At 33.6% G+C, this 6,871-nt stretch overlaps 1 pseudogene; it reads left to right on the top strand.

The window, feature by feature from the left end:
* The first annotated feature begins 1,865 nt into the window (after window positions 1-1,865).
* On the top strand, window positions 1,866-3,165 carry LOC100927249 (annotated as a pseudogene).
* The last annotated feature ends 3,706 nt before the right edge of the window (window positions 3,166-6,871 follow it).

Genomic DNA, 6,871 nt, shown 5'->3' with positions numbered 1-6,871 from the left:
ACCCCAGTGAGACATGGGAACACATGAGATTCCTCAGGGAGTGACCATTAGCACCATCTAGTTGATAAACTATAAAAAATTTGACAAGATCTTTAAAACTAAGTAAAGAAAATTTTGATGTCTGGTGACTTCCATGATAGGGTGAAGACAAAGAAGGACAATGAAAATGTTAGAAAATATGGTTTAGTTTTATGAAATGAAAGATGACAAATTCCAGTAGACTATTTTAAACTTCATTACTTATCATAGGTGTTTTCTTTCCTTTTTTTTTAAAAGGCACATTATTCAAGTTAAATTGAAAAGTATTATAACTACATTACTGAGAAAGATGACTAGAAGATTGAGTAGTATTATCTCACAAAATAGTAAACAAGAAATTCCTTTATAAGATTCCCAAAATAGGATTGTCTATTGTCTACTTGAAGACCTCTAATGAGGAAAAACATATTGTTTCATGATTCAGTTCTTTCTACTTTTTAAAGTTCTAGTAAATAGAAAGTTTTCCCCCTCACATTAAGCCTAAATCTGCCTCTCAATATCTTCCATCCATTTCTCCCAGTTTTGTACTCTGGAGAATATGATGAATCTTTTCTTTATGCAAAATTTCTTCAAATTTTTGAAAATTACTATTCTGCTCCTTCTAAGTCTTCTCTTCTATACCCCTTTTAGAATTTAAAATGGCTACAAGACCTTTCAAATTAGAAGGAACTCCAGCACAAGTAATCTGTAGCTGTATACAGCTCCCTATGATTTTTTTTAGCCTATTTAAGGTATTTAGGAAATAGCCTCAGGGATGGTGTTTGTTCTTTGGAGGTTGAGAGATTAATTTTGAGGTATCAAAGGAAGAAGAGAAAAGAGGGGCAGCATTTAGGCTGATAGCATTTGTTTGAGAAAAGTCTGAGGGGAAAATCTTGGAAAGAATGAATAAGGAATTTCAGACTAAGAGGTTTCAGGCCTAGTTGCACAATCTCTGATGAGAAATTAAGATCATGACCTGGTTTCTCATGACACTATATTATCTATGTCCACAGAGAGAACAGTGATAAGAAGATAACCATTAGATTTTCCATCACATACTTTATATGTTTCAGGTGTTTCCACAAAGGAGGGTAGATCAGTGACCCATGGAGCATTCATGACTGTGAGTTACAGTAATGAGATGATGAAGTGTTATCCTTTCTCCTGACTAAATAATTTAATTTAGAGAAGACAAGATTTGGGGAAACATGATAATTGTCTTCAAGAATTTGAAAGATTATCCCATAAGATAGACTTGATCAGTTTAGCCCCAGAGGGCAGCAATGAACAGGTGTTGTCCTCAGTTTTTTTTTCTTCCTATGAGTTATATAAGCTATGCTGATGACTCAACCCTAGAATAGTCTAAAGGACTAGATAGGTCCTTGGAGGGAGGAGGCAGGATTGACTAAAGGAAAGGGACTGTTCACACTATAATAATCCCCAATAATTTTGTTCGAGGATTATGAAAGTCTCATGGAAGTATCTTAACATATTTATATAGCATTTTAAAGTTTGTGAATATATATGATATCTCCAACAGGCTCAGTAGCTAGGAATTTTTATTAAGGTTTCCCAACAGCCATCCAGAGCCTACCTACCCTTCTCCCCTAACCATTAGGATAGCTTTCCAACTTCAGCTACAGTGTTAGCTAAATTTAGAAAGAAAACAAAGAGAAATCCCTAGTTGCCCTTTTAAAAAATATTTTTTAAGCTTTCTTAGAGTATTGTTTGTTTCCTTGATTTTTTGTGGTGCTCTCTCCAGTTATCTGCATTCCAATTAACAACAACATGAAAACATCAGTAGCAGCAGCAATAGCAGAAGGCAAAGTCAAGAACCTCCTGTTGTCATGATCTGTAAAAATGACCAAAATACTTGTGAGAATCCTTTAAAGACTGTGACCCCTACAAAATTTCTTCTCAACCTTGGTCATTCTTTGTCTACCTGGGAAAATTGGATGACATTTTGCAGTATCTGTGTTTCTGGTTGAACTCTATGAAAACAGCCTGCTGTTAATCTTTGTCTAAGGGCTAGTGGTGGCAGACACAATTCTCATCCTGGGATTCATCATTGAAGATTGGAGATCTACCAGATAAGAACACAAGGCTTAAAGTAGCCCAGACTTCTTTGGTGTTAAAGAATGTATCAGTCATCAGGTGTGTTATCTTCCTAATGATGATTTTTTTTCATAAACCTGATCTTCTGACCATGTACAATGGATGGGTTGTTACTTCCCATTATATCGTGATCATTGCTATTGGAAATATTGCAAATTTGGCTAGTACTATTACAAATGGTTATTTAGTTATCCTTTGTTCTGGAAAAGGATCAAAATGGTATCGCTACGTTAGATGTCTGTGTGTCTGACTGTGGCTGATCAGACTAATATGAGCTTGGAATGTTCTGGCCCAGGTTGGACATAAATATGCCCTATGAACATTTGGGGTACCTTCTTTAACTTTGCACATCTAGCAAATTGCAAATGATATTGCAAACAACTGAAATTTGGCTAGCATTGCAACTGGGCTCACAATTCGGAGACTGGATTGATGTTGTTACAGGAGGTGGTAGATGCAAATTAGCAGAAATGAGTGCTACAATACAAAAAAAAACTGGTTAATATTCTGGTCTCACAGCTGTTGATCAGATAATGACATTTGGCTTTCAGATGATTGACTGTAGATTCATTTCTGGATGGAATTTGTTATGTGGGTATGAGGAGTACTTTTTACCTTGGAAAATTTACCCAGAAAATCCCAGCTTTGGTTTTGAAAGCTTCTCCAAAAACAGATGATACAGAACTAGAACAATTGAATTTACAAAAAAGATACTGAGTAAAAAATCCAGGAGGGCTCCCATCTGATGGGTGAAAAAGATTTTAAGAAGTGTGAGTTTGAGAATGAAAAAGAGCCTGGTTGTGCTTCCCAGATAGTGGAACCTTTCTGTACTTTTCGTGAAAGGTAGATCTTGGACTACAATCAACCAATATTTCTTGCTGGCATGGGTCTTTCTTTTCTCAATATGACTGTCCTGGATTTTGACTGTATCACTACTGAATATGCCTACCCTCAGGGTCTGAGTGGCTCAATGCTAGTCTTCTCATGGAAGCCTTAGTATTATGGTATTATGGGAATAGTGGCTTTCACTAGACTATAAGAAAAAGTATAGCAGGTTCAAACAGGTCTGATCTTTGGAATAACCTAGATGCCCTGTTTGGCCCTTTTTTGGTCTCTGTTTTCATGTCTGGAAGTCCTTTGAACTTATAAGTTTCGCTCTTTGAAGACATCCATATTAGATGAATTCAAAGTAAGGAATTGTCCTCAATAATATTTATAGAAGGATCTCAAACTTTTTTCACCTCTGGAATATACAATTTAGTAAATTGCTCTTATCCTACTAAACGATAGAGATGAGTCCAAAACCTGTCTTTAAACTCTGTCAGTCTGTTCATTGCTGCTAGAATTGTTCTTTAGACCTTTGATTTGACTGTGACAGTTACTACAAGAAAACTACAATAGAGTCAGAAAAAGACATTATAAATGGTGTGCAGAACTTAGAACTATCTTCTAGATTTGTGCATTTCATCATGATCATCTTGGTCCTCAGTTCTGAAGCTTTTGACTTACTTGTGTTGATTTCAATCTTTTTTATGGTAATGGATCACATGATATATTTTCAATATGCTCAGAAAACTCTTGGAAATCAGTTTTGTTGTCCTGATACAAAGTCTCCAATTAAGAAGAAAGTAATGGGTCTGTCAATTGAATGCTATCCTTTTACTGAATTATAGCACCAGTCCTTACTTTAGTATACCCATAAATGGTTAAGATGTTTCTTTTAAATTTATGACAGTTATGCCTTAAGGGATAAACATCAAAGAAATTAAAAATGTGTAGATATGACTTAAAGAGTCCCCTTCATATCTACAGATTAAACAACTAGGAAAAATACCCATCAATTGAAATATGGGGAATGTCTTGGTAATGTCTTGGTAATGCTGATGTTCCTCATTTGCCCTAAGGGAAGAGAGAGCCTATAATAAAAAAAAATGATGTTTATGCTTTATATGATTGCTCTTTGATAGATGTCCATTGTCTACCCATCTATATATTCCAGAATTCTGCTTGTCCCCTAAAATTGTAGTTGTCTTCATTCTTTTTGAATAAGGCTAGCCTCATGTTCCTTGTGATTTATTCCCATCATTAAGTATAATTATTAAAATAATTTCTCTCCAAGTATGAAAATTGGGATTTGTTAACCTGGTCTCAGGATTATATTATTGATGATGAAGGTTTGAGACATATGTGGAAAGTTTTGATATTCCTGTAGTACTTTCTTGCCATGGATGTTTTGGTTGAATTTGGGAGAGCATTTATTTTCATTATTATTACATGTTATGGAATAGAGCAAAATATATTACACCTATGTAGCACTTCATAAAATGAACTAGCATATAAGCCACAGGTATAGTTATAACATAACATTATAACCCATCTTTACATAAAGATGCAAGACAAGCTGAAAGTTGTCTTCATGTGGCAATAAATGGAACAAAATAAACTAAGAGCTAGAAATGAAGATATCTGAATTTCATTTCTGCTACTGATTTAAATCAATTCTATTATCTTATATTATGAAAGTCTTAAACCTGGTGAGTTCAATGTAAAATGTGAAAAAAAGTTTTGTTTTAAACTTGCATTTTAGCAAACTTTTGATAAATTAATTCTATCTGTAACCAGAAATTCTATCTAAATATCTTTTAAAAAATAAGGAAGTTTGCATTTAGCTTTCATTCATATATATAAGCATATATATGTAAACCTATATAAATATATACATACACACATATGAGATGCATATCACATGTGTGTTTATATATATATATATATATATATATATATATATATATATATATGACATCTCATTTGGACTTCACAATAGCAGTCAAGAATAGGTACTATTAGTATCATTACTTCATTTTAGGGATTAGGAAACTAAAAGGATAAACAACCTGGTCACACAGTAAGCATGTCAGAGGTAGGATTTGAACCTAGGACTACTTAACTCTTAAATCTAGTATTCTATCCATTATAATATACTACCTCACTGAATATATTACTATGTGTTTAAAGGACCATATAAGTTTCCTGGAAGATCATGTATCAGAGTTATTAAGTATCAATTTATAGCCCTAAAGACTTAACTGAACTCATGCCCTGTGCTAGCTAACTGAATCTGCCTTCTAATAAGGTCTAGTGTCTATGTTTCTAATTCAAGATATAACTGACCTAGTTTTGGACCATCGATTGTTTTTGAGGGCTCGGTATTGCTTTTCTCAGATTCTTAAGAGAAATGGACCAAAGCTGGACTATCTTCCCTTTCTGGTTGGGGGATGTCAATGCTCATACCTGGCAAAGGAGAGTAGGAGGAAGAAGTATTGAAGCAGACAGAGAAAAAGATCTCAGAGAAGCAGGAAAACTATGAGTAAAGAAAGCAAAGAGAAAAGAAGTTATAAAGGAAGAAAGGGGATACAAAAGGAAAATAACTTGGAAAAAACTCTGATCCATGAAATGACCAATCATGATTCCAGAAGAATGACAATGAATCATACTTTCCATCTCTTAGCAGAGAGATGATGGATTAAAAGTGGAAAACAAGATCTATTTTCTGGACATAAACAACATGTACACTTATTTTACTTAACTTATTTGTTAAAATGGAGAACTTTTTTTGGAGAGAGGGAGACAAGGAAGTCAGAAGATAATGATAATGATTTCTCTCCCCCTAAAAAGTGAAGAGTACTAGTGAAATCTTTTAAAAATTCACAGAAGACAGAAAGAAATTAAAAAGGGGCCACAGATGAATAAGGTAGAATTAAATGCATTATGTACTTTAAAACAACAAAAAAGACAAGTAGAAATGAACACAGTATGCTCTTACATATATGCATATAAATGTATATGTTTATATGATTATAGATATCTATGAACATGTATATCTATGTGCATATATACACTTGTATAATATTTAAATAAATATGTACTTAATTGTAGCTTTCTGGGGAAAAGGGAGAAAGGGGAGGATGTTAACAGTTCACATCAGAGAACAAAAGAAAACCTATAAGGAATCAAAGAAAAGATGAACAGCTCTGAACCCAATGTGTAGTATTTATCATATGGACTTTCTTGATATGGAAATTTATTGCTTTATCTTTTGAATCATCTCTTATGTCTGCTGTATCCATAGCAATTTTTGTCTTTTCTTATTTTGCATTTGTTTAAAATAAATTAAAAAATAAAAAAATTTAAATTTTAAAAAACAAGCTATATGTAATAGAGATTCATGATTTCATATACAATCCTTTTGTTCTGTTCTTTGTTTATAAAAATGACCATGTTGCTGCTTTAAAATTAAAGTTAATGAAAAAAAGAACATTTTTAAATGGGGGACTGGTTCATTCTGTCAAATGCTACATAAGTATGAGGACTTCAAAGACTGTAATTATGAGATCATTGATGGTGTTGTAAAAAAAGCACTTCTTGTATACAGGGGTCAAAAGCCACCACGGAGGTTTGACAGGGTTAAGTAATTAAGTAGATAGTGAGGAAGCAGGCAATGAGTATAAAATATACTTACAAGAATTTTGACAGTGAGGGAAATAAGCTGGTGCAAAAGGATCTCTAGGCCAAGGAGGTCTTTTTTTTTTTTCCTCTTAAGATAAGGGAGGCCTTAACATGTTTATAGACAGAGAATAATTGAAGACCAAATGAGATGAAATGAAGGGGATAAGGGGATAGAACCATTGGACTCAATAAAGTCAAGTATATGCAGAAAATAAAGGAAGACATAAAAGGC

The sequence above is a fragment of the Sarcophilus harrisii genome, chromosome 3, assembly GCF_902635505.1.
Source record: "Sarcophilus harrisii chromosome 3, mSarHar1.11, whole genome shotgun sequence".
In the NCBI taxonomy this organism is placed as follows: domain Eukaryota; kingdom Metazoa; phylum Chordata; class Mammalia; order Dasyuromorphia; family Dasyuridae; genus Sarcophilus; species Sarcophilus harrisii.
This window is presented reverse-complemented; position numbering and strand designations above follow the sequence as displayed.